This window comes from Odocoileus virginianus, chromosome 16, assembly GCF_023699985.2.
Source record: "Odocoileus virginianus isolate 20LAN1187 ecotype Illinois chromosome 16, Ovbor_1.2, whole genome shotgun sequence".
Taxonomy (NCBI): Eukaryota; Metazoa; Chordata; class Mammalia; order Artiodactyla; family Cervidae; genus Odocoileus; species Odocoileus virginianus.
In genome coordinates, this window is record NC_069689.1 from 10,985,115 (window position 1) to 11,002,162 (window position 17,048).

The 17,048-nt window shown below is 34.7% G+C and overlaps 1 long non-coding RNA gene and 1 other non-coding gene across 3 annotated transcripts in view; both read right to left on the reverse strand.

Moving 5' to 3' along the window:
* The window catches only part of LOC110150520 (uncharacterized), a 91,665-nt gene that overhangs the window by 51,022 nt on the left and 23,595 nt on the right, over positions 1-17,048 (reverse strand). For both annotated transcript variants that reach the window (XR_011491747.1, XR_011491746.1), the window contains one exon: positions 16,295-16,380. This is a non-coding gene — a long non-coding RNA (uncharacterized lncRNA). The remainder of the gene's footprint in view (positions 1-16,294; positions 16,381-17,048) is intronic.
* On the reverse strand, positions 15,502-15,571 carry LOC139038840 (small nucleolar RNA SNORD113/SNORD114 family). The gene has a single exon (XR_011491979.1). It is a non-coding gene; the product is annotated as a small nucleolar RNA SNORD113/SNORD114 family (small nucleolar RNA).

Sequence of the window (17,048 nt, forward strand, 5' to 3'; positions counted from 1 at the left end):
GGTGACTCTGCTTAATTCAATTTTATATGTTTATTTATTTATTTACTTAGCTAATGAAAGTATGATTTAACCATATGCCCATCATATGAAGAAAGTTAAAATGGCAAGTCAGTTAGTACTCCAGAACAGAAATATTATTATACACAATGTACTATATATCACTTATCAAAAATGTAAGTAGGTTACGAATTTTTTCTTTCTATAATATCAGTAGCAAAAGCTCAAACTAATAAGATAACATTTTTTTATTCATTCAATTATAACAATACATTATCAGTGAAGAGAAAGAAAATAAATTCTGAATGACACAAACATCTGTCTATCCAGTTATTAGTCATAAACATAACTGACAAGATTATGTTTGAGTTGTTAATAAAATTTAAAGAATACAATCTGGTCAATCCTAATGCTTCTTATCTTACATGATCTGTCATCAACATGTGTTCACAACTGTATATTGTCACGCTGTTTATTTAACTTATATGCAGAATATATCACGCAAAATGCTGCGTGAATGAATCAAAAGCTGGAATCAAGACTGCCCAAAAAAATGTCAATAACCTCAGATACACAGATGATACCATCCTTATGGCAGAAAGTGAAGAAGAACTAAAGAGCCTCTTGATGAGGGTGAAAGAGGAGAGTGAAAACTCTGGCTTGAAATTAAACATTCAAAAAACTAAGATCATGGCATCTGGTCCCACCACTTCATGGCAAATAGATGGGGAAACAATGGAAAGTGACAGACTTTATTTTCTTGGGCTCCAAAATCACTGTGGACAGTGACTGCAGCCATGAAATTGAAAGTCACTTGCTCCTTGAAAGAAAACCTATGACAAACCTAGACAGTGTATTAAAAACCAGAGACATTATTTTGCCAACAAAGGTCTGACTAGTCCAAGCTCTGGTTTTCCCAGTAGTCATGTATGAGAGTTGGGCTATAACGAAGGCTGAGCTCCAAAGAATTGATGCTTTTGAACTGTGGTGTTGGAGAAGCCTCATGAGAGTCCCTTGGACTGCAAGATCAAATCAGTCAATCCTAAAGGAAATCAGTCCTGAATATTCATTGGAAAGACTGATGCTGAAGCTGAAGCTCCAAAACTTTGGCCACTGGATGCGAAGAACTAACTGATTAGAAAAGACCCTGATTCTGGGACAGATGGAAGACAGGAGAAGAAGGGGACGACAGAGGACAAGATGGTTGGATGGCATCACCGACTCAATGGACATGAATCTAAGCAAGCTCTGGGAGCTGGTGATGGACAGCGAGGCCTGGTGTGCTGCAGTCCACGGGGTCGCAAAGAATCTGATACGACTGAGTGACCAAACAACGACAATCTTCCCAATTAGAAAGCACCACGCCTAGGTGGGTTCTCTGGTGAATTCTATCAGAATATTTAAGGGAAAACACTTATACCAATTCTCTTAAAATCTCTTTTAGAAGATAAAAGTTGAGAAAAATTTCCTATCCCATTCTAGGAAGCGAGCATTACCGCAATCTAATACAAAAAAAAAAAACACTACAGAACAGTATCGTTAATGAACATAGGTGCAAAATTCCTCAAAAAAATATGAGCAAATGAATCCAATAATGTATAAAAAGAAATAAAGTATGATCCACTAGATATTATCCCATCGTGCACATCACATCAAAAGGGTGTTGATCAAAAGGAGAATACCCACATGATTACATCAATAGAAGCAGAAAAAGTATCTGATAAAATGCAATATTCATGAGGAAGAAAAAAACTCTCAACAAACTAGAAACAGAAAGGAACACCCTCAATTGGACAATGACTATCTATGAGAAAATACCTGAAGCTGGGCCTTGATCACCCTCTGCAGTGGGCCACGCTGTCTGTGCAGTCTGCTTCTCTCTGAATCTGAATAAATCCACTTTTTACCTGTCAAAAAAACACCTATAGCTAACATCATAACTAACGAAAAATTTGAAACTTTCCCACTGATATCAGTATCAAAGCAAGGATGTTCTCTCTCAACACTTCAATATGGTGTGAGAAGTTATAGCAAACATAACAAGAGAAGAAGAAGAAACAAAAAGTCTACCATTAGTGAAAGATGAAATAAAACTGTCTTTGTTAACAGATGACATGGTTATCTCTGTAGAAAATACAAAAGGACTAACAAGAACTCACGAGAAATTACAGCATGGCTGTAGGATACAAGGTAAATAAAAGTCACTTTCCTATATAATAGCAATGAACAAGTGGAATTTAAAATTAAATTGACAACCAAAAAATGAAATACATATAAATCTGACAAAATATGTACAAAAATTATGTGAAGAAATCTACAAAACTCAGATGAAAACAATCAAAGAACTAAATAAATGTAAAGATATTCCATGCTCATAGATAGGCAGAGTTAGTACTGTCTATATGTCAGCTCTTTTCAGCTTGATCTGTAGATTCAAGGCAGTCCCAATTAAAGTTCTAGCAGGTATTTTGTGGTTGTAAACACAGTGATCCTAAAGTTTATATGAACAGGCAAAAAAAACAGGATAGTGAACACAATATTGAAGAACAAAGTTGGAGGAGTGACATCACCTGACTTCAAGATGTACTATAAAGCTACAATAATCAAGACAGTGTGGTACTGGTCAAAGAACTCATAAAGTGATCCATGGAACAGAAGACAGCCCAGAAGTAAGGCCCACAAAAAATATGGGCAACTGATCCTTGACAAAGGATCAAAGGAAATACAATGGAACAAAGATAATCTTTTCAATAAGTGGTGCTGGAACAACTAGATGTTCACATTTTAAAAAAGAAGAAGAAGAAGAAAGAAATCTAGACACAGATCTTACACCCATCCTGAAAATTATTTCAAAATGGATTACAGACCTAAATAAAAATAAAAAACAATAACACCACTAGAATAAAACATAAAAAGAAAATCTAGCTGATCTTTTGTTTAACAATGACTTTTTAAATACAATACGAAAGACACACTATGTGAAATAATTGATAAGCTGCAATTCATTAAGTTTCTGTTCTGCAAAGAAACTTTCAAAAGAATAAAACACAAGCAAGCCATAGACTGGGGAAAAAGTATTTGCAAAAGACATGTATAATAAATGACTGTTTCCAAAATATACAAAAATCCTTAGAATCAACAGTAAGAAAATAAACAACGTGATTAAAAAATGAACCAAAGACCTGAACAGACATCTCACCAAAGATGATAAACAGATGGAAAATAAGCATCTGAAAAGACACTCCACATTATATGTCATGAGGGAAATGCAAATTAAAACAATGAAGTACCACTACACACTTAGGTAGAGCAGATATTTGGCAGTTTATTATGAAACTAAATTTATTCTTACCATACTATCTAGAAATCACACTCCTTGGTATTTACCCCAAGGAGCTGAAATTTTATGTCCATACAGGAACCTCCACATGGATATTTATACCAGCTTTATTCATAATCGGCAAAACTTGGAAGCAGCCAACACATCCTTCAGTGGGTAGATGGATAAATAAACTTTTATATCAAAATAATGGAAGATTATTCACCACTAAAAAGAAATGAGCTATCAAAGTCATATAAAGGCATGAAGGAACCTCCAATTTAGTATGACTAAATTTAAAGACAATATGAAATGGCTATGTACAGTATAATTCCAGCACTATTACATGCTGAAGTTGCCAGGGGTTAAAGGGAGAGAAAAATGAAGCGACACAGGATTTTTAGGGCAGCGAAATATTCTGTATGATACCATAATGGCAGATACATGTCATTATATTGGGTTGGCCAAAACGTTCCTTTGGGTGTTTCCATAAAACGCTACAGAGAAACATAAACTTTTTCACCAACCCAATATATTTGTCCAAAAGCACTGAATCTACAACCAAGAGTGAACCCTGAAGCTGATGATGGACTTTGGGTGAAAATGATGTGTCAGTGAAGGTTCATCAGTTGTAATGAATGTACCCTTCTGGTGTGGGATGCTGATAATAGGAGAGGTGATATACATGTAGAGTCAGGGCAACTGTGAGAAATCCCTGTACATTTTCCTTAATTATGCCATGAACCTAAGACTGCTCCCTTTTGGAAAAGGGAGCAACATGTAAAAAAGAACAGAAACAAAAAAATCTGCTCTTCATCAAACGCAACATTGACTCTTAGATGAAACTGTCTTTTCTGCTTCTTACTCAAAAGAACAAGAGCTATGATCTATTTAATTTTATTGGAACTCAGCACTTCCAAATGGTATTAGTCTTGTTCCTTATTTAATTATGTACTCTCATAACTGGTCTTTTCAGCACCTTCCTTGTATTTATTCATTTACATATTTTATTCACATACTGATTTACTTAAAATATAATGTATACTCAAGAACCTCAACAGACCAAGAATAAGAACTGACACTTCTTCATTTCTGCTATATGATCATGTCCCACAGAGTTAGTGGGGTAATTTTCTTTTTCTAATAGATCTTGGAGCTATAAAGCTTAGTAAAGTAAAATTCTAGATTCAGATACCGCATGATACTCATCGTTTGTCTTGGCTTGGCATTCCACTCCTTCACTCATCTGCATCTTTGTTGACTGAATCATTCAATGATTCACTAACAATAAGAAAGTCAACACAGAAAAATCTCAAAATTAAGATTTCTGAAACTGCTAAGACCAACATACAAATCTCAGTGTCACACACATGGATTTATTAGCTTCCTCGTTTCTTGGAAATTCTGTAGTCATGGCTGATCCATGCTTACTCCTTTTCATTTAACTTGTCCCACATTAAATATATGAGACTGAACGATCGTGAATAACCCCACAGCTGGAACCCTGACAATCTCAACCACCTTCCTATGTGCTATCACTGAAGACTCGGTTACCAAGGTCCCCTGAGGAAATTTAAATTAGCCATGGTACAAAAGTAAAGTGAAATGGTTATCTACTCTGAAGCAGATGAAAATGTCCTCCCTCTTATTTTCTTTCACAGCCTCACTTAGGTTGAATTGGAGTAACCTAATTTATTTTTGTTCATAATACATTCCTATCACTGGCTGAGGCATGGAACTTTTTATTTTTCTAAAATAAGCATGAACCAAATCTAGAACTTCTACTATTACTTAGATCTGTTTTAGCATTCTGACTCACAGAAATGATGCCAAGTTTTCCACCAATGGAGAATAATTAAGTCAAGTGTGGTGGATCCTTTGTGTGGAGTTAATAGTGGATTTTAGAAAGAATCTGAGTCTACAATTTATATTTTTCAAGGAATATTAGTAAGCCTGTAATAGATCAATCATAAACTTTGATTCATGACACATTTTAATAAAAGGACCCAGAACAGCTAGCATATTATTTATTGACTTGCCTAGAACTCAACACAAGAATATGAAATGGTGATTGAAAGACTCCCACAGGGTACTCTCTCCCAACATGGTAAGACTCTATCAATGTATAAACTATAATGGAAAAGAATATATATGTATATTTTTGTATATAGATAGATATGTAACTGAATCACTGCGATGGACAGCAGAAATTAACACAATATTGTAAATCATCTATAACTCAATAAAATGTTTTTAAAAAAAGAATCTAGAGCATTTTTCCTAATAGTAGATGTCGCTTGTGCAGGATGGGGTTCATTTAAATACTTCCTCATGGCACATTTTCACCAATAGTATATGCGAGACCCTCCATTATATATTTGTTTATCTAGTCCCTATTTATTCATTTACTCTTGTACTCATGATATAAGTTAAACTTCAATTTACTTTTCCAGAGAAAACACAGTATGATCTATCCATGAAAACTCAAGTTGCAATACAATTAGATGCAACTATACATGTGAATCTGAGATAAAATGGGAAGAGCCTAGTTGCTTTTTCCTTCATCTGAATATGAATAAGGAACAAAAGGACAAGTGAGTCCCATCATCTTTTAACACATGTTCCTCAGTGGCCCATGTTTTACCTTACTGGTCCTCAACGGGGGCCAAACTGTCCCCAGAGGGTGCTGGCCAATGTTGAAATAGTTTTGGTTGTCACACTGGGAGAGGGGGTTCCACCTAGTGGCATCTAGTTAGTAGAAGTCAGTGCAGTTACCAAACACTCTACAGTGTACAAGAGAGTCTCCCACATCTATGAAACATCCAACCCCAAATTTCAAGAATTCAAGGCTGAGAAATCCCACTTTACCTTCTTCAAAATACTTGGTTGAAAGATAAATGTACTTATATGTTCACTCATAATATCATCAATACCCTTGAACATAGAGACTGGATCAGAAATCTGAATGGTATTAACAGCTGCTCATATATTCATTACTCCCAGACATAACCAATTAGATATCTTCTTATTTTCAATTAGCAGTCAGCACTTTTCAAATAATGCAGAACATTGATTTCCAGGTATTTATCTATGTATGCTATTTATCCAAATAGATTTATATTGGAATTGAGCACTTTAGAAATGTATTAATAGCAAAAATACATTAAACACTCATAATTGGACCACATATGGCTTTCCTTGTCTTCTATACAGATATACTTTCTCATTTATTAATTCACTCATAGTAATCCCATCCAGACAAATGATTATTAATAGCTTGAGAACAAAATCCTGATCATTAACTTCTGTTGTACAGGCATTAACTAGGTCTCTGACCTCAGAATTTGGTTAAACAGGGTTTAACCAAATCATTGATTCACATACACCTCAGATATGCATTGGTTCAAACTTTGCACCTTTCTATTCATGCATACCTTTGTTTACTGATCCCCTAATTGAGTCACTAATAATAATAAAGTCAATGTGTAAAATTCAAAAAACCTTAAAAACAATATCCTAGAATATTACTAAGGTCTATCTATAGGCTTATTTTTCACAAAACTAAGATTCTACATCTTTTTTGCAGCAGATCACAACATTATACACAGAGATTATCAGTTTACTTGCTTCATGTCAATCCCATATTTATACTTCATCTGCTATGCCTGTCCTTCTTTCACTTAATTTTTCCATGTTTTAAAGATGGTACATACGGTAGCCAGCCTCCAAGATGGCACCCAAGGATTCCTGGTTCCTAGTACTTGTAGCCTTGCAGTCTCCTCTCATACTAAATCATGCCCGGCCTCTATACCCAACAGAATACTTGACAGGCAGACAGTGTATGACCTCTGAATCTTAACTTTACATACATTCAGCCTTCTGCCTCCCTTTCTCTTGTACTGATCGCTCGTGGGGAACTCGGCTGTCATGGTGCAAGGACACTCAAGCAGTCCTAAGGAGAGGTCCACGTATGAAGGGACTGTGGTCCCCCTGCCAACGACCAGCACAAACTTTCTAGCCTTCTGAGTGATTCATGGAGGCAAATCCTCCAGCCCAAGCTTCCGCGTATCTGCAATCCTACCTGACATCTTGACTGCAACCTCACAAAAGACTCTAAACCAAAACTGCCCACTACCCTCTCTAGATTCCTGCCCCATAGAAGATGTGATGCATAACAAATATTTACTGTTGCTTTCAGTTGCTCAGCTGTAGGGTAACTTGTTACACAATAAAAAAAACTGATACATACAATGATCAACCACCAAGTGTCATATCTCACGATGAGGACATTGATACTATATTCTCTCATCCTATCTACTCGCCTTTCAAGGAGTTATGACCTAGCTCTTTATCACTGATGAAAGGTTTAAATTAACCATGGTATAAAATAAAATATAATAATAAAAACACAGAAGATGAATAAAAGTTCTCCATCATTTTTAATGGACCTCAGATTACTCGTAAAACTTGGTTAACTACCACTTTTGACCCTGCATGGCATCCTTTGGTCTTGGCTCTGCAGTAAAGAATCTACCTATGATGCAGGAGACACGGGTTCAATCCCTGGTTCAGGAAGAGCCCCTGGAGGAGGAAATGGCAAGCCACTCCAGTGCTCTTGCTGGGAAAATCCCATGACAGAGGAGCTGTCGTGGACAGGGTCGCAGAGTCGGACACGACTGAGTGGGAGAGCACAGCACGTGGCATTCTTTGATTTTATGTATTTAGTTCTTTTCCTTTGACATAATGTCAGGACGGACAAATCTCCTTACCCAAGGACATGCATTTTGACCACTGTCATCTACCAAAGTCTCCCAATAACTTGTGTCACTCAGTCGTGTCTGATTCTTTGCGACCCCATGAGCTGTATGTATGTAGCCTGCCAGGCTCCTCTGCCCATGGGAATTCCCAAGCAAGAATACTGGAGTAGGTTGCCATTCCCTTCTCCAGCGGATCTTCCTGACCTGGGGATCAAACCCAGGTATCCCACATTGCAAGCAGATTCTTTTCCATATAAGCTACAGGGAAGTTCCACAATACCCTACCCAGAGGTAAAAATTAAACTCTTAAGACTATTGAACAATTAAATCAGTTACAGTGCTTTCATTCTGTGATATAAGATGCATATTTTTATAGAGAATGTAATAGGATAAATTTAACTTTTTTAAACAAACTGGAGTCATGAGGTACCAGATTAATCATAAACCTTGGATCCTATCACATTTTTGTTACAGATTTTTTATATATTGACTTGTTTACTGCTTAATTTTTAATTAATATAGCAAATGCTGTTAAATCCAGCACCTAACGCAAGAATAATTAATGTAACTGGTATTCTATTGATCTATATACTCCCTAACCACACAGTTCACAGCCTCATTCATCTTTTTGAAAGGACCACATTCATGCATTGCTAAGAGTAGGCTGTGAAAAAATGGTGTAATAGTTCCCTTAATTTTTCACTGACTCTTATTTTTCTCTTATTTAAATACTCCAAGAATAATTTGATAAGACAAGAATTCCTTTTTCATTGAAAATAGTTTATCATTACCTTTGTTTCACGACACCTGCTCCTCACCGACTCATGTACTACCTTCTTCTAAATAATTGACCAAAATATGAACTCATTCACTTATTCACTTTTAACAACACATTCAAAATGAATTCAAGCCAGGACCCTGAAAGAGAATATTGACTAACACTAGTTTCTGTTCAGACACTCGTTCTCCACAGACAACTTGTTAGACCCTTTCTTTTTCTGTTTTAAATAACAGTAAACAGAGTGATTTGATCATATATACTAACATATTCTCAATACTTATCTATGTTTGGCATTCTTTCAATTAGGCACTTATTTAAGCAATTATTTTTAATGTGAATGGTTTGTTCCTTTTCTAAATAACCTAACAACCAACTACCCAACACCAATCCAAAAGCAACAAGGATCTTGTAATAGAATATATCCTATATGGAAAACAGTTAAGTAAGACCTGATCTATTCAGGTTATAATTAGTGCTTCAGGAAATAATATATTAATAATCCTTGCTCACTGCTGGCTTGGATCATTGGTCATCATTCATTTACACTTCTTCATTTATTCTTGCATTGCTTTACTTAGGATACATTTCACAGACACTAAGAAATAAAGCTCAAGAACCGCATCTTTGATTACTCCTGACCCTTGCTGTAATTCCCTTTTCCACTAAGGAAATAAGATTTCTTTTTTCCAATGAATCTTAAAGTTACAAAGCTTCATCAAAATCCTTGACTCACACATCTCAGAATATTCATCATTAGTCTGTATTGAATATCTTTTTCTTCCTTTCTTATGTATTGTTTATTCCCTTATATAATGACTCACTAATAATAACATAATCCATCCTTATGAATCAAAAACCCCAAGAACAACATCCTTGACTATCACTAAGAACTGTCTATATATGCCCACTTCCCATTGTGCTAACAGACAACATATTTTGCAATATACTTATATATTTGCTTTTTGCACATATAAATTAACTAGCACCCTTGCATCATATCAGTCCCATTAGTCCCTTAGCTTGGCCCTTTCCATTTAAAGACAATGCAATGAAAAAGTAAGGGATCCATAATCTCACTCCACAACTAGAACAATTTTGTCCATCTTCCAGAGTGCTCCTCTGTCAAAAAAATTAACAGCCTAAATCTTTACCAATCGAGCAGTACTTGAAAAGCACTGCAAAACTAAAACACAAGGTGAAGCTTCCCCAGAAATGAAGGAAACACCTGCATCTTTTTTATTGAATTTTAAGAGGATTAAAAAATTATCCGTCATAAATCCCAATTCCGGCTCACGCTGGTGGTTTTATTGATTAATATATCCATTCATTACTTTGAAAAATTTAAGTGACACCCATAAACTAACCTCCCAACCCAAGAACATAAACTCTATCACTTACATCACTCTGTTCTGTTCTTACCCACCAAGTGTGTAAAAGCCAAGATCTTCAGCACTAGATAATGATTAAATCATCTGTAGTATGTTCACTTGGTGAAAATGTAGACTTTCAAAAAGTTTTCTTAACAGAAGTTAGTTTTTCAGTGTTAATTATTAATATAAACTTCAGTCATTTAATAATCTCTTCATTGCCCAAGAATGTCACTCTTTATTGACTCACTTAATTTTTATTTTTAAATAATACAGTGAACAGCAGTGGAGACTACAAACCTTTATCTATCATAAATATGTGTCTACATACTCCCTATCCATAAACCTAACAACTTGCCGATTGCTTATAATGTACCTCACTTGTGCAGCATTGGATAAATGTAGATCTTTATTTTATGGCATATTCTCACCAATTCACATGATTTTTTCTGAGTTATAACATCTAGTAGTTCATTTATTGATTTCTGTATATAATTAGACATGAAATAGATTATTTGTCTAAAGAATTTCTCCATGTAAATTTTGTATGTGTACTTAGCCAAAGTGGGGAAGAATCCAGAGTTCTCCTTCTTTATCTTGACAATATGTGGATATATCAGGAGTACATATTACTTCTGGTTCCAAATACATGTTCCTCCCTGGCCCCTCTTTGGACTTCTTTTGAATAACTAGTCTATATATAAAAGGCATTCCTTTATTCTCTTGTAACAATATATCAAGATCAATGAAAAAAACCAAAGTACTACATAAGAGCACTGGATATCCTTCTTAATGCTCATAGCCTATTGACGTAACTAACTAAATCCTCTTTTGATGTTTTTTAAATAAAACTCAGTGAATAGAGATAGATTAATCTTAACTCTGATCATATGACAAAGTCTAATTTTGCTTTGTGTTTGGCCCTCTCTCAATAAAACAACTATGTAAGCAACTCTTTATATAAACTTTTTTTGTTGTTCTATTTTATAATTAAAACAGCAAAACCAGCAATGAAAGCAGCCACCTGGACTCTTAGTTATCTCTGAATTGTTCCCGTAGAAGGGTTCAGAGCTTTAATCTGTTCATCTACAGAGCCCCATGTTTCAAACATGCACTAATAATAATGTTTGCTTTATTGCATAATTCCATAATTGGTTTCTGTGAGGCCCTCCTTATCTTCACTCATTTACATACTTATTTATCCATTTCTGAGTTCATTTCCCAAAGAGTTTACCTTCTGCCTTTTTCTCGATAGGCCACCAATATCAAGATAGGAATTAATTACAATTTTGGATTCAGACCTAACCCCCACTCTAGGAGTCATCATTGGTCCAAGCTCAGCACTTGTTTTCCTCAATCTTTTACCCCTTCATGTATTGATTCATTCACTAGTTCAGAAATAACACAATCACTACATACACATCATAAAATCTTCAAAATATGATTCTTGAATGCTACTAAGATCTAGCTATATGCTCATTTCCTATAGAACTAATAACACTAGATCTCCTTTTCCAATGACCCTCAGTGTGGACATATGTGCTCCCTCCCACTGAGATCTTTCGAAAGGAAAATCTTGATATCAACTGTCATGTAAATATAAAAGAATAGCAAACATCTCTGAAAATATGTGAAACATTTTCCAAATTTTTGGAGGAGTCATCAGTTGTGCAAAATTGAATTAAACATCATCACCTACGGTTCATTAGCTAGTCTAGTCATTGGTACTGTACAGCAGTCTTTAATTTTATACTTTTATGTAGCTATCTAATTTTTTTGAAATATTTCAGTGAACAATGAACAAATACTCCTAACCAAGAACTTTCAATGTTACCCAACTTGGTACATATGCTTCTTAAACAGAGTGATATCACCCAAATGCTTCGTCATTAGATACGATTAAGTCAGTTACAGTGTATTCATTCTGAGGTCAAAAGGAGGCTTTAAAAATAATGAAAAATAGGGTTAACCCTATATGCAAAACAGAAAAAGAGACTCAGATGTATAGAACAGACTTGTGGACTCTGGGAGAAGGCGAGGGTGGGATGTTTCAAGAGAACAGCATTGAAACATGTATATTATCTAGGGTGAAACAGATCACCAGCCCAGGTTGGATGCATGAGACAAGTGCTCGGGCCTGGTGCACTGGGAAGACCCAGAGGGATTGGGTGGAGAGGGAGGTGGGAGAGGGGACCGGGATGAGGAATACATGTAAATCCATGGCTAATTCATTTCAATGTATGACAAAAACCACTGCAATGATGTAAAGTAATTAGCCTCCAACTAATAAAAATAAATGGAAAAAAAAAAATAAAAATAAAATAAAATAAAAATAATGAAAAATCATGAATTTATGTATGTTTAGAGGATACTAATTGCAGAGTTCTAGATGGTACCTAAAACTTGTTTCATATCTTTGACCCAGGAACATCACTGTTTTTTATTTACTCAATTATTTAATTTTCATTTTAAGCTATATACTGAACACCACTAAATCCACAATCTAACCCACAAGTCAGAACCTTAAAGTCAGATTTTCTTCTTAATGATTCTTTCTTGTGCAAATCAGATAAATTTTAATCTTTGTTTTTCATGGCCCAAGCTTGACTCGTCTTTATGTATTCATTCACTCACTCATTCATTCATTCATTTAATTACTCATGGAATAAGTTCACCAGCTGCTCATTATATAAAGAAAACAGAAAATGCTAAAATGGGCAGCAGCCCAGAAACAAAATACTATTATGTGCATCTGTCTATGTGCACATTATGCAAAAGAGGAAAAGCCTAGATTTTTTTTAAAGTATGAAAGTCAACTGTTTAAAACAGGATAATCACTATGTTTATTCCATAATAGAGTGCCTCATTGGTGTGCGATTTGCATCTTTCAAGTAAAATATGAATCTATTCATTCATTCACTAACAGCAATATATAATTATAACATGTCACTATTATAATTATAACTCCCTGGACAAAAACTTTCCAATAATATTAGCATGTGATCATATACTCACAGTCAACCATCTTAAATTAGCCATAACTCTTGTTATAGGACTTATTCGCATCACTGGTCCGTGATTTTCTTCCTATTAGATATTTAATTATTTGTGCAAACATTTCGCCCTTTTCTTAACAAAATAAACAATCGGCAACCAACTATCAATCCATCAATCCTTCATAACAGTATTCAATGTTGAGCATATGTGTCTATTTGCTCCCTGCCAAAAGAGGTAAAATCTTGATATATTTATTTTCCTAGACTTCAGTGCTTCAGAAATATTTGAAAACATATTCTCATAATTGAACAATGCATGGTTTTCCTGTCTTCATTCCTTCCTTCCTGTCTTTCTTTACTCAAGCATCATTTCAGTTATAATAAAGAAAATCCATACCCAAGGAACACAGAGCTTAAGAACAAAATCCTGAATACTCCTTTCTTAAGCCACAAGCGCCTTTATCTAGAGGGAATAACTAAATCTCATCTTACAACGACCTCAGGGCTACAGAGTTTAATCAGAACTCTTCATTCAGACAGTCCAAGACACTTATCATGGATCCAGACTTGGCATTTTTATCGTCTTCATTCACATCCTTCCAGATCATTTTTACATGAATAAATTAAACTACAATAAATATCCATGAATTATAAATGCCAAGAACAAGATGAATGATAGTTACTAAGTTAAGTCTATTTACATTTGTCCCACAGAACTAATACATTTAATGTCTTTTTTCAATGCACCTCTGTGTTGCACAAACAGATAAACAAGAGGTGTGTTTCAAAGCAAAACCTTACTGATAATAGGTTTTTGCTTATCTCTTTACCCAATTTGTTCACATTTTAAAGGTGGTAGAATAAAAAGCTATGAACTGCCATCTTCCCTTACAACTAAAAGAATGTAATTTTCTTCCTATGTTCTCTATCCTCAGCAAGTAAACGATCTTGATCTTCAATCATGGACTTCCATGGAAGATCCATGGATGGATCTTCATCCATCAAGGACTGGATGTCTAAATATACTTTGGGGTCATACTAAAATGGGACATTATGTGGGTCTAAAAATTATTAATCATGAACCTTGGTACATAACATCCCCTCTTGATCAATGTTTGGTGTTCTTTAATTTTATTTCTATATGTAAAACCAGATTTTTTTAAAAAAATTCCTTGAAAATCCATGAACAAACTTCCCAAATTGAGAACATGAACTTCAAGAGCTATTTATATTGATCTTTGTGCTTTTTACTGACAATGGCAGCTGCTAAGAGACTGGTCATTAGAGAATGATTGAGTTGGCTGTGGTGTGTCCATGCAGTAAGGAAAAGCCAGTTCTACAGTCTATAGTGTGAGCTTGGCACTGCCAGATTAATCATAAACTTGGATCATATCACATTCTCATAATTGGTAGAAAAGCTGCAATCCTTTTTATTTATCAACTTATTTGATTTTTCATTTTAAGCTATGTAGTGACAAGCATCACTGAATCCAATACCCAACTCAAGAATAGAGTTTTTAAATATCACAGGTGTATAGTTGCATATTCTCTGCTCTTAAGTTAATGGCCTACTAATTATTTTCATGAACTTTGTGCAGAATTGTATAGCTTTTTAAAACTAATGTCATGGCACATTCTCACAAATAATCCTAGTTTTATCTTACTTTATAACTTTACAAAGCCTTTCATTTATTTATTTAATTTGCAATGGAATAATCTGACCATCGACTTATTTTCCATAATAAAATTATATATACATGTATATATATGAAGTATTAAACTATCCAACTGAAACACTGTTTTCACATGTGTAAGTCTCTATGTGACTTAGAAGGAAGAAACTAGGTCCTACTTTCTTCATATGAACATCAGTAGGATAGATCAGGATTCGCTATAAACCTTACTTCAGAACACAGGCTCCATATTTGTTCATAGTTTGCCTTTTTAAGATAATCATTCCAGATAAATCATATTATCTCAATTACCTGAGAATCTACACACTATATACTTGAACACCAAAAATGCTAACAATTGCCGCCAGGCTTATTACCCACATAAATATATGACTATATCATCCTCCCACCAACTTTGAATGCCAACATGGATACACAGGTGTGACCCTTTTTGTCTTTATTCACTTACACATTTATCTATTCATTCATGCATTCACTGATTCATTTACATCAATAAAAGCCATAATGAGGAACCGCTAAGGCCCAAGAAGAGATCCCCAATTTGCCCTAAACTCTATCCCCTAAAAGGGAAAAAACCAACTTTTTTTCTAATGGACCTCAGAGTTAGGGTTTAATCAAAATTCGGGATTCATATACCCCAGAACTCTCATCACTGATCCAAGCTCAATACTCCTTTTTGATTTACTTCAATACTCTTCATCTGTTTACTTATATATTGTTCATGGATTGTTTATACATTCATTATTTATCATTTCATTCACGATTTCATTGATTTTTTAAAAAATTGATTTCTGTGATTCACAAAAACCCAAGAGCAAGATCTCTGAATATTGCAGAGAGCTGTTTACAACTACTTATTTCCCACAGAGTTAACAAATGAGGTCTATTTTTAATTGAATCTCAGTGTTTCAATATAAATAAATCAACAACCTTGTTTCATACCCTTCCCATGTGTTTTACTACTCTCTACTTGCTCAGCTTTCATGTAATTTCTTCATGTTTTAGAAGTAGTACGATGAACTTACTATCTTACCCAACAACTAGAGGACTGACAATACTTTCCATCTTGCTAGGCGCTCCCTCCTCCAGCATTTAACAACCTAGACTGTCATCAACTGAGAAATACTCCTACAAGGTGGTACAAAAGTAAAATGGAATATTAAGCAACTGCAAAAATGAATGCAAAACCTTCAAACTGTTTTTAATGGATCTCTGTTGCACTAATAGGGATCGCTCTTAATCCATGGTTCATGACACATTCTCATCAGTGGTCCATATGTGGCTTCCTCTGACTTTGTCTTCAGTAGCCACTCATTCCTTTGAAACAGTTCCATGGACCACATGAATTACCTTTAAACCAAGAATACAAACGTTGTTACTTACATGAGTGTCTTTGCTTTCTATCCACAGAAGTGACAAACAAGATCGTCATCACTGGTAATGAATAAATCAGATTAGGTATGTTGAATCTGTGGAGTAAAACACAGATTTCAGAAAACTGATGATGCAATGTAGATTTTTTTAAGAGACTTTAGTCTTGCTGAAACAAATCTGTCATAAAATCTCCTTCTAAACACATTCACTTAGCCCAAGAACAGCTCTCTTTTTATTTTTTAAATTATTAATGTACTAAATGATGACAACTGCTACATCTATATTCTAGTATAATTCAGAACTATGTCTGTTCCTAATTCTTTCTATCAAAACCTACCCACATAGTTAAGAGCCTACATGACCTTCTTTATAGGTCTTCCTTGATTTGAGTGAGGGAAACTTATATCAATCTTTCTTCATATTTTCTCTCACCACGTTGACCTTACTTTATGACTTCACTCATATATTTATTTTTTATTTGTTTACTCATGGAATAACTTGTCCATTTTTTTCCCAAAACAAAAGCAAAGTGGTCTAAAACACTATTGTAGTGTTTTAGATATATATCTATATAGATATATATAACTGTCTCTACAGTTCTTCACCTAAAATGGGCATAGCCCAATCCCCTATTATTTATATGGACATCAGAAGAGTACTGTTAGATTAATAAATGATTTTTAATGATACAATATCCTCATTGGTCTATGTCTGCCCTCTTTTAAATAACCTCTTCCTTCATTGGGGCTTTCCTGATAGCTCA